Here is a 12,880-nt window from a genome sequence, read left to right on the forward strand (position 1 = left end):
TGGGCAGCAGTGAAGGATTGTCTAGAGGTGGAAACCTACCTCTTTCAGGCCAGAGCCTCTGGCCCACCTCAGAAGCATCCCAGGGCTCCTGTATTAGAGGAGCTTCTCCACCTCTCCTTTTGGGCATTCTCCTCTCATTTATTTCCTTGGGGGAATATAAAGCTGCTAGTTTTATGTGAGATCCAAATTAAGTGCACCTCTCCTAGGAGCTGCACTTGACCAGGAGGGCTTAGGAAAGAGAGATCAAGATCAACCAGCAGCACAGACATCATCAGATGTAGATGGGCGGTAAGAGCATGCTCTGCAGGAGCTCTTACTTGGTGCTTCCTCACATAGCCTGACTCTGCAAGCATCTTCCCAGTGCTTGGCCATGCCCCAAACACCCTGGGAGAGACTATTAAGAGAGCCAAAGTTTTTGCCAGGGCCCATTGGGGAATGAGCTCCCACATCCACATCCAGTGCTATCACGTGAGTACACCATGCTGCCAGCTGACCTATTTCTTGCCACCAGCATGAGCACCTTGGACCATGAATTCTACTTGATGCAGCTGGTCTTCTCCATCAGGACAGCTGGTGTCCCTGCCTGTGTTCTACAGAGCTCTCTCGACACTCCACCCCGCCCAGTGACAAAGAGACTACAGCTAGAATGCTTTGGCTGGGAGGAATGTTTCCCTGGTCAGCACTTCATGTTCTGTCCTATGGAACAGCTGTGTGCCCCTGTGGTAGGGCGAGTGGGGGAGTGAGACCCCTGCAAGGACTGAATCTCACGGAAGCAGAGGAGGGAGCAAATGTACATTCTGCCATGACCTGGGTGTCCAAAAAACCAAGTCCTGGCTTGCAGAAAATCATTGATCAGGCTGCTGTGTGTGACAAACACATGGCCTCAGGGTTGTCATGGCTTCTGTATTAATTATTGTCTTCTCCTACTCTAGCCATGCTCCTAGCAAATTCTCTCTTCCTAACCCTTTGTCTTGATAATCAGAAGTAGCTTTCTCACATGTAGAGACTCAGCCACGTACCTCACTCTCTTAATCAGGACTAAGTCATCTCCTCAGCTCTGTGACATAATAGAGATTGAAGAGACTTTGATCACTTGACATCCCAGAGGAAATCATGCTGGTCTCTCATGTCATTTACATTGTGCTAACTGATCCTGGGGAAGTAGGAGGTATCCTAGGTGCTTTACCATGTGCATGCCAGAGTATAGGAGATACACCTGATGATATCCAGGACTTTTAATATTAGTAAATTTCCAGAGATCGTGTGGGTTGGTGCATATGGGGATAGTCCCTTGAGACAGGCGACAAGTTTCTGCACCTTGTACTGCTCACCTTGAAGAAAGATACAATGTGTGGTGGGTGTCTTTGGATTTTGGAGATACCAAAAGACACTTTGGGCATTCTCCTCTCATTTATTTCCTTAGGGAATATAAAGCTGCTAGTTTTGTGTGAGATCCAAATTAAGAAAATATTTTGCAGCATGATCAGGATGTGTTGAAAGTTGCCTGCCAGCTGGGTCTTAGCACCTAACATATACATTTTACTACATGTGTCCATGGTAGATTAAGATGATAGATAGAACTTTTGCATGTCCAAGGAGGAGAATCAGAGAACACACACTTGGAGTATTGAGTTCAAGCCTTGTCCTCTTCTTTTGACAGATGCTTTCCATTTGAGAAGCAGCTCTTTACTTGCTAGTGGACACTGGTAAAAGACTGAACGTCTGAATTTTCCGTCATAAATTGGGAATTATCTGACCTACGAAGTCTTAAAACGGGATGTGCACAGAGGCAGTCCATTGTCAAATGGAAATGGTTTAAGTGAGAATGGGCTCATTCAGACTCTTTCTTCTGGAAATGAGTAACCTATGTAATCAGGTGTTTGGGCCCTAAGGACCCACTGATGTCTCCTCTTGCTTCATTCTTGCCCACCCATTGCCACTAAGTCTCCAAGAGCAGCTTCCCTCTCCACACCACCACGCATTCCCCAAGAAGTGGTGTCTTCCCATGTCTGCCTGTTTGTGTCCCTCATACTTTGAAATCCCTTCTTTATGGTTTCTCAGGAACCAGAGATCCAATCTACCAAGTGTCAGCCTTATTCTCAGTATTCCTCCATTCATATTCAGACTTTCATTTTTGTGAGGTTGATTTTATCTGTGTTCTATGCTAAGCCCTCTGCTCCCATCTCCTCATTTCCATGCAGTGTCTGAAGTCTCTGCGTGTAAATATACTGTTAACCTTAAATATAACCTTAAATACAAAACTATCAATTTTATATTGTTATTATATTATGTTAATATAATGTATTATACTGTTAACCTTAAATATAAAACCGTCAACTGACGGTTTTTATTCTACTAATAAAAATGGGTTAATTTGGAAATAGCAGAGAATTGCAATTTAGGGCAAACAAGCTTTGACAGAACCATAGGCCAGTCCAGAGATCAAAGGAGAGGAATCTTTTTTATAGAGGTAACTGGGATTTCCAAGTAGAATGGCTTTTCATTGTGATAATCTCTTATTGACTACGTTATTGGCAGGGGAAGAGGAAAACCTTTCTCTTGCTGTGACCGCAAAGTACTAAACAGCTAAGGTACTACCCACTTGGGAGGAACATTTCCTGTTGGCGCCACAATTGAGGACGAAGAGTGTGGTGTGAGAGCTCCCTCTTGTGGCTTTCCAACTTCATTTCAGTGAAATTTTTTCACGAACTTTCACACTGCATCTATAGGCTCCCAGTAGTACTAGTCCAAATCTGCTGGATTTGCATGTTTTATTTCTTTGCTCATAGATTGCTTGAAACGTGCAGCATTCTCTATTTCCTCAATAGACTGCGGCTATGGGTTATGGATTGATTTATTTGCTTTCCTCGTTGATCTGTATGGGTTTGTTTGTATCAGTTTCAGAGGTAGAATTTAGTGATTCATCAGTTGCATATAACACCCAGTGCTCATTACATCAAGTGCTCTCCTTTTTTTTTCAAGTGCCCTCCTTAATGCCCATCATCCAATTATCCCTTCTCCTCACTCATCTCCCCTCCAGCAACCCCGTTTGTTTCCTAGAGTTCAGTGTCTTATGGTTTACCTCCCTCTCAATTTTCATCTTATTTTATTTTTCCTTCCCTTCTCTTTCTTAAATCACACATATGAGTGAAATCATGTGCCATTTGTCTTTCTCTGACTGGCTTATTTCATCTAGCATAATACCCTCTAGTTCCATCCAGATCATTGCAAATGGCAAGATTTCTTTTTTTGATGGCTGAGTAATATTCTGTTATATATATGTATATATGTGTATATTATATATATATATTATATATATATATGTTGGTGTATAAGAGGTATAAGACAAAAAGGAAACTCTGAGATACAATGGGGCATTTGTTAAGTCACCTCACATTTCAGACCTTCAATTCCAGTATGTACAATAGGTCAGAATTGGATTAGAGGATCTTTTAGGTCGCTTTCCTCTCTCAAAATCCATGCTACTCATAAAAAGACTAGTGAAGTTGAGACAAAAGCCCAGTGTAGGAAAGAGTAATAATATGGGGCAGATGTGGGAGACCTGGATATTAGGTTAAAATTTTAACCACAGACACTGCATGTCTTGGACCAAGGGCCTGAAAAACAGAAATGGTACTTGCGGATAATGATTCTGGCAACAGGAGATAGAATTAATGGGGTTTGGAAGTGGCCAGATCATGAATGGATCTGATGAAGAGAGCCTGGTAGATGGGACAGGTTTCAGGGTACTGGATATGGAATTTCATATGGAGAAAGTGATCTACCAGACCCAGCGAAGGCTACACAGAAGAAGGGTTGGAGGTTTTCTCCTAAGCTTTTATTTCCCTACAGGAGATGGAAGGGGATGGTTAGATGGGGAAAGAGATCAGAGTCTTTGTGATATTTCTTTCCATCTTCTCCCAGGTCCTGCTCTGAATCCAGATATGAGGGCAGAATGTACTATCTCTTTAAAAAATTATTTTAAAATTTAAATTCAATTTAGTTAGCATATAGTGTATTATTAGTTTCAGGGGTAGAATTGAGTGATTCTTCAGTTGCATATAACACCCAGTGCTCCTTATCTCGTGTCCTCCTTAATGCCCACCACCCAGTTATCTCATCCCCCCCACCTCCCTCCCCTCCAGCAACCCTCAGTTTGTTTCCTATAGTTAAGAGTCTCTTATGGTTTGCCTCCCTCTCTGTTTTTATCTTATTTTATTTTTCCTTCCCTTCTCCTCTGTTCATCTGTTTTGCTTCTTAAATCCCCACACAGAAGTGAAATCATATGGTATTTGTCTTTCTCTGACTGATTTATTTCACTGAGCATAATACCCTCTAGTTCCATGGTTGTTGCAAATGGCAAGGTTTCATTTTTTTTTTTTTGCACTTGCTATGGCCTGCTTTATTCATTTTTTTATAATAAATTTATTTTTTATTGGTGTTCAATTTACCAACATACAGAATAACACCCAGTGCTCATCCCGTCAAGTGCCCCCCTCAGTGCCTGTCATCCATTCACCCCCACCCCCCGCCCTCCTCCCCTTCCACCACCCCTAGTTCGTTTCCCAGAGTTAGGAGTCTTTTTGTTCTGTCTCCCTTTCTGATATTTCCCACACATTTCTTCTCCCTTCCCTTATATTCTCTTCACTATTATTTATATTCCCCAAATGAATGAGAACATAGACTGTTTGTCCTTCTCCGATTGACTTACTTCACTCAGCATAATACCTTCCAGTTCCATCCACGTTGAGGCTTCATATGTTTTGATGATTGTCATTAGCTACATGAGTGATTATACTTGTAATTATACAATTCTTCCTGTATTGGAACTTTTATTAATATGCAATGGTCTTTGTCTCTTATCGTCTTTATTTAAGGTCTATTTTGTCTGATATTAGCATAGGCAGTCTTGCTCTCTTCTGGCTACTATTTATATAAAATATCTTTTTCCATACTTTTACTTTCAATCTATTTGTGTCTTTGGATCTAAAGTGAGTCTTTTTTTTTTTTTTTGAAGTTTCTCAAAATTTTATTTTATTTTATTTTTTAATAATAAATTTATTTTTTATTGGCGTTCAATTTGCCAAGATACAGAATAACACCCAGTGCTCATCCCGTCAAGTGCCCCCCTCAGTGCCCTTCACCCAGTCACCCCCACCCCCCGCCCTCCTCCCCTTCCACCACCCCTACCTAGTTCGTTTCCCAGAGTTAGGAGTCTTTATGTTCTGTCTCCCTTTCTGATATTTCCCACACATTTCTTCTCCCTTCCCTTATATTCCTTTTCACTATTATTTATATTCCCCAAATGAATGAAAACATATAATGTTTGTCCTTCTCCGATTGACTTATTTCACTCAGCATAATACCCTCCAGTTCCATCCACGTCGAAGCAAATGGTGGGTATTTGTCATTTCTAATGGCTGAGTAATATTCCATTGTATACATAAACCACATCTTCTTTATCCATTCATCTTTCGATGGACACTGAGGCTCATTACACAGTTTGGCTATTGTGGACATTGCTGCTAGAAACATCGGGGTGCAGGTGTGCCGGCGTTTCATTGCATCTGTATCTCTGGGGTGAGTCCCCAGCAGTGCAATTGCTGGGTCGTAGGGCAGGTCTATTTTTAACTCTTTGAGGAACCTCCACACAGTTTTCCAGAGTGGCTGCACCATTTAAAGTGAGTCTTTTGTAGATAACATATGATTGGATCATGTGTTTTTATTTATTCCATCAACCTGACTTTTGATTGGATAGTCTAACATTTATATTTAAAATAATTACTGATAAGGAGGGACTTATTTATGTCATCTTTCCATTTATTTTCTATGTGCCTTATAGCTTTTTTGATCAATTACTTCTGTATCTATATATAGATAGTAGATGGATATACACAAATATGTTGGCACAGGCTGACAAAATTAGCAGTAGTTTTTAAATTTTTCTGTCACTTAAAATTTTTACAAGGTATGTACTTTAAGCATGAGCTGCCTTTTTAGTATTACATAAGCAACAAATGGTATTCTGGAAAGAAACTTTTTTTTTTTTACAGAAAGAAGTAAATGGGATGAAGTAATGAGAGGCCTCATGAAGAAGTGAAGGCCAAGGGTATGTTGTAAAGTGGGGAAAGACAAGGAAACAAACCTACCGGGGGCGGGGTGGGGGGGACGTTCGGGCAACCCATAAGGCTTTGCTTCTTTCTTGCTCTCCATTCTTTGCATTATAGCCAAGCAACTCTGAGAATACTCTAAGCCAGGACTTACCCAGTGCTATCCATAGTCATCTTGGCCCCTGGCATTCCTTTCCCCACTCTGATCCTCTGCTAATATTGTAAGTATACCTGGAGAGAGTAATCTTGGTGATACGAAATGGGTCCAAGGAATATCATGGCTTGCAGTCCCAAGAGAATCTGGGGTCTTGACCATGTGGCATATGGTTCTAGACTCACTTCCTTTTAAATCCTGTACTTAGGGATGCCTGGGTGGCTCAGTGGTTGAGTGTCTGCCTTCAACTCAGGGCCTGATCCCAGGATTTGGGATCAAGTCCCACATCAGCCTCCTTGCAGGGAGCCTGCTTCTCCTTCTGCCTGTGTCTCTGCCTCTTTCTCTCTCTCTCTGTCTCTCATGAATAAATATAAATAAAATCTTTAAAATAATAAAAATAAGTTAAAAAAAACAAAATTTGTTCTTTAAAAAATACATGTTAAACATCTGACACATAGTGAATTTGGTCTTTTTTTTTAAGATTTTATTTATTTATTCATGAGAGATACTGAGAGAGAGAGGCAGAGACACAGGCAGAGAGAGAAGCAGGCTCCATGCAAGGAGCCCGGTGTGGGATTTGATCCTGGGTCTCCAGGATCACGCCCTGGGCCGAAGTCAGGCACTAAACTGCTAGGCCACCAGGCATCCCAGAACTTGGTCTTAAACTGAATGATTCTTGACACTTCACTGGGTGTTTCATTCATTTATTTAACAAACATAGCACGACCTCTATGCCAGACATTAGCTCTAAGTGCTTTACAGATAATCACTAATGGAGCCCTCACAACAACCTCATGAGGAAAGTGCTGTTATTATACCCATTTAACAAATGAGGAAATTGAGGCACAGAGAGGGCTAGTGACTTCCTCAAAGTAAATGGGAGCTAGGATTTGGATCCAGGTTAAGTCTGTGTTTTAAATCTCTATGTTATGTTGCCTTTTGCAAGCTCTCTTGGTAGACCTCTCTCTTCTTATCAGTACAGAAGACACAAGGTATTGATGATAAGGTAGTGTAAGTTGATGCTAGCAAGGGAGAAGTTAATATCAAAGACAGATGGGCCTTTATAAAAGTCTTCACACAGATGCTAGAGAGAAACAGATACGTAAATCCTTTCCCACCTCCATAATCACCCAGATTTCCAGAAATGTGTGTGTTGGTGGAGGGGAGGCTCCAGCAGTCCACAGTGTTCTGTTTCTGTCTATATTACCTGCTGCAAAGAGAAAAGAGGAAGTACTCCTTGAATAAGAAGTCAGTGATAACGTTCTGAACGTACCCAATTTATGACTTGGGAAAGAACTCACAGATCTGTCATAGCCAGAACTATGATTACATTCTGATTCTTTGAAATCTGTTCTGCCCATCATTTGCCCCATGCAGAGACTCTGTGGTTCCCAGAAACCAGGAAGAAGAGCCATCAGCTAAATAATTACCAGCGCTTCTAACTTGAACATCTTCAGAGGTAGGTGGAGGTCAGAGTCCTATGGCTAGAAGTGGGAGCATGCAAACACTTGTTTGTGGCTTGGTTGGATGAGTTCCTTGTCCAAATCATGCCTCCAGATCATGCTAACTCTACCCCTGTTTGGAAGAGATTCTTGTCTTCGTTGTTCAAATGGAGAAACCAAAGGACTCCCGGGCGGCTCAGTCAGTTAAGTGGTTAAGCAAGTGCCTTTGGCTCAGGTCATGATCTCAGGATCCTGGGATCTAGCCCATGACAGGCTACCTGCTCAGGGGGGAGTTTGCCCCTCCCTCTCTCTCTCCCTTTGCCCCCTTCCCTGTTCATGCTCTCCATTTCTCAAATAAATAAATAAAATCTTTTAAAAAATGGAGAAACCAAGAAAGAGAGAAAGATGATGTAGATGAACACTGTGTCCCTTCATGTGTGGTATCCTGAGAAGGACACTATGTATTGCCTAGATAGCATCCCCACTGACCCTGTATAAGCTGAGTCTAACCATGAAGAAATTTCAGACAAACCCCAAAATGAAGAATGTTCAACTAAAAAAAAGTTTGACTGTATTCTTCAAAAATTTCAATGTCATAAGAGACAAAGGACACTGTTGGGTGAATTTATAAAATGGAATACTTATGGTAGCTTAGTAAATGAATAAAAGTATATTTATTCAATGTTAAATTTAATGAAGTTGATTGATTGTACTATGATCATGTAAGAGAATTTTTGAGTATTGTATTGTAATTGTATTGTACAATTGTAATTATAATTGTAGAGTATTGTAATACAGAAATATTATTTCTAAATATAAAATATAAAAAATACATAAATATATTATATATATAAATAAAATATAATTAAAATAAATAAATATATATACATATATATATGTATATACACTTATATGTAAGAGGGAAGAAGGAAGAGACAGAGGAGGTAATTATGGATGAATACCTAAAATAGATGATTCTGAGCAAATGGTATATGGATGCTTTTTATACTATTTTTACTGTTATAACTTTGAAATTATTTCCAAATAATAGTTCTTAAAAATTTAAAGGCAACTCATCTAATGCTCCATATGCCTCAAATTTTATCTTCCTATTTTATAACTTTTCACTTGTGCCAAAGAAGAGAATAAGACCTTTTAAAGAATTTTGCCCCTTTGGAAACGTCTCTATATATTATGTCTATTTTTGAGCATTTGAAGATTTTTCAACCAATGTGTATGAAAGTTATCTTCTGCTTTGTTGAAAAAGTGGAAGCAAAAATAAAGACTTTGAAGGGAAATTGGTCATTTGCTGGGAAAGAGACAATTACTCCCCTGTGACTGTATAATTCATAGTATCCAGACTTCTCCCTTGTCTTTGTTTCTTTTATCTGTCCTTCTGTTTGGCCTCAGGAGTGTGAAGCATCAGGCTGGGAGTCAGAGAGAAGTGGGGAGAAGACTGAGAATTTTGGGGGAACAGTATTTAATCTCTTCCTTCAGAACCCTGAATCTTATCACCAGTGATCTCCCTAAAATAACAGCCAGCACTTATTTTGCATATTCTGCATTCCAGGTCCTAGATCCTCTTTATCTTTATCATCTTTATCTTTATCTTTATCTATCTTTATCTTTATCTATCTTTATCTTTATCTTTATCTTTCCTCCTTCACATTGATGTCCATCTATTATTATGTATTTATCCTTTTAAGTGTCTTGTTTATCTTCTATCCCCTGTCCTAGAATATAAGTTTTATAAGGGCAGAGGTTTTTGTAATTTTGTCCGTTACTGTATCCTCAGTGCTTAGAAGAGTGGCTTGTAGTAGTCACTAAATATAAATATTTGTGGGATGAATAAATTTAAGACAGATGAGTGAAATATGGACCCCCACTCACCAGAATTAATTTCAAATGGTTAAATAGTGTTTTTTTTTAAACAAAAAGATTACAATAAAGTTAATGAGATTAACAATCACTCCTCTAGAGAAAAGAATCTGAGCCTAATAGTAACAATAAAGGCCATTTATTTTGCACATTCCATGTGCCAGACTATGCTCCGTGCTTTATAGATTCAACATTTGCAATGTGGATTCCAACAACATCCTCATGTTACAGGTGAGGAAACTGAGGCTTTGAGAAGTTAGGTGGTAGGTAGGCCAATTCCAAAATTTAAATTAAGCTCAATGCATTGGTGCTGGGTTTCAGGCCCAGGTCTGTCTGACTCCAATGCCCATGTTTCATTCTCTGTCCTATATGGTATTGACGGTCTTCAGTGTGGTAACAAGTGGGAGAGAATTTCCTTTATATGGCAAGACAAGATGTGCATAATATTGGTAGAATAAACCAATCTTTTTTTTTTTTTTTTAAGAATGAATCATATTTATTTTTTTTCTAGTTTTTTTCAGGGGTTTTTGTCTCTTTTTTTAAATAATAAATTTATTTTTTATTGGTGTTCAATTTGCCAACATACAGAATAACACCCAGTGCTTATCCCGTCAAGTGGCCCCCTCAGTGCCCGTCACCCATTCACTGCCATCCCCCGCCCTCCTCCCCTTCCACCACCTGTAGTTCATTTCCCAGAGTTAGGAGTCTTTTCTTTTCTTTTTTTTTTATTGTTTTTTTTTAAAAATAAATTTATTTTTTATTGGTGTTCAATTTACCAACATACAGAATAACACCCAGTGCTCATCCCGACAAGTGCCCCCCTCAGTGCCCGTCACCCAGTCACCCCCTCCCCCCGCCCTCCTCCCCTTCCACCACCCCTAGTTCGTTTCCCAGAGTTAGGAGTCTTTATGTTCTGTCTCCCTTTCTAATATTTCCCACACATTTCTTCTCCCTTCCCTTATATTCCCTTTCACTATTGTTTATATTCCCCAAATGAATGAGAACATACACTGTTTGTCCTTCTCCGATTGACTTATTTCACTCAGCATAATACCCTCCAGTTCCATCCACGTTGAAGCAAATGGTGGGTATTTGTCGTTTCTAATTGCTGAGTAATATTCCATTGTATACATAAACCACATCTTCTTTATCCATTCATCTTTCGATGGACACCGAGCCTCCTTCCACAGTTTGGCTATTGTGGACATTACTGCTAGAAACATCGGGGTGCGGGTGTCCCGGCGTTTCATTGCATCTGAATCTTTGGGGTAAATCCCGACAGTGCAATTGCTGGGTCATAGGGCAGATCTATTTTTAACTCTTTGAGGAACCTCCACACGGTTTTCCGGAGTGGCTGCACCAGTTCACATTCCCACCAACAGTGTACCAGGGTTCCCTTTTCTCCGCATCCTCTCCAACATTTGTGGTTTCCTGCCTTGTTAATTTTCCCCATTCTCACTGGTGTGAGGTGGTATCTCATTGTGGTTTTGATTTGTATTTCCCTGATGGCAAGTGATGCAGAGCATTTTCTCATGTGCATGTTGGCCATGTCTATGTCTTCCTCTGTGAGATTTCTGTTCATGTCTTTTGCCCATTTCATGATGGATTGTTTGTTTCTTTGGTGTTGAGTTTAATAAGTTCTTTATAGATCTTGGAAACTAGCCCTTTATCTGATACGTCATTTGCAAATATCTTCTCCCATTCTGTAGGTTGTCTTTTAGTTTTGTTGACTGTATCCTTTGCTGTGAAAAAGCTTCTTATCTTGATGAAGTCCCAATAGTTCATTTTTGCTTTTGTTTCTTTTGCCTTTGTGGATGTATCTTGCAAGAAGTTACTGTGGCAAAGTGCAAAAAGAGTGTTGCCTGTGTTCTCCTCTAGAATTTTGATGGAATCTTGTCTCACATTTAGATCTCTCATCCATTTTGAGTTTATCTTTGAGTATGGTGCAAGAGAATGGTCTAGTTTCATTCTTCTGCATGTGGATGTCCAATTTTCCCAGCACCATTTATTGAAGAGACTGTCTTTCTTCCAATGGATAGTCTTTCCTCCTTTGTCGAATATTAGTTGACCATAAAGTTGAGAGTCCACCTCTGGGTTCTCTATTCTGTTCCATTGATCTATGTGTCTGTTTTTGTGCCAGTACCACACTGTCTTGATGACCACAGCTTTGTAGTACAACCTGAAATCTGGCATTGTGATGCCCCCAGCTATGGTTTTCTTTTCTTTTTTTTTTTTAATTTTTATTTATTTATGATAGTCACACAGAGAGAGAGAGAGAGAGGCAGAGACACAGGCAGAGGGAGAAGCAGGCTTCATGCACCGGGAGCCCGACGTGGGATTCGATCCCGGGTCTCCAGGATCGCGCCCTGGGCCAAAGGAAGGCGCCAAACCGCTGCGCCACCCAGGGATCCCTATGGTTTTCTTTTTTAAAATTCCCCTGGCTATTCGGGGTCTTTTCTGATTCCACACAAATCTTAAAATAATTTGTTCCAACTCTCTGAAGAAAGTCCATGGTATTTTGATAGGGATTGTATTAAACGTGTAAATTGCCCTGGGTAACACTAACAATCTTAATGAAGAAGAAAACTGGCAACAAGTATGTACGGTTTGAAAGAGGCAGTACCCTTTACTCAGAACTTCTCGAGCTATACATTTGTACTCTAAAGCTAATACTGGATTTAACTGAATTTTAGTTGCAAGATGGTTCCTACTGAGTTTTTTTTCCTAACAAAGAGAAATTACAAATTTTCAGATGTTTTATTTATTTATTTATTTATTTATTTATTTATTTATTTATTTATTTTTTAAATAATAAATTTATTTTTTACTGGTGTTCAATTTGCCTACATACAGAATAACACCCAGTGCTCATCCCATCAAGTGCCACCCTAAGTGCCCACTACCCAGTCACCCCCACCCCCCGCCCTCAGATGTCTTATGATCAATGGGAAAATATGAGTGATATGTGTAACTAGTATATTGGGAAAATTTTCACAGGGAGTATTATTGATAATGTGTTGAAAAGCTTGTCCTTTGTCTCATTTAAACTTACTCATTAAAGCTACTTCTTTTCCTTCCTCTATATAGAGCTTGGGTATAGAACTTGACTTTTCTAGACACTGCCTAAATTTAGAATATATGAAAAAAGTCTAAGCCCATGCAACAGTCGAAATACTAAAATTGAATAAAAATCGTGGCTTCCCCCATACCTAGAAACCCACGATTGGGGAAGAAAGTGGCCTGTTTCCTCTCTTACAGCTGGCTAAGTGCCATTTTGGAAGTAGAGGAGGGAGAAG

The sequence above is a fragment of the Vulpes vulpes genome, chromosome 14 (assembly GCF_048418805.1).
Source record: "Vulpes vulpes isolate BD-2025 chromosome 14, VulVul3, whole genome shotgun sequence".
NCBI classification, from domain to species: Eukaryota; Metazoa; Chordata; class Mammalia; order Carnivora; family Canidae; genus Vulpes; species Vulpes vulpes.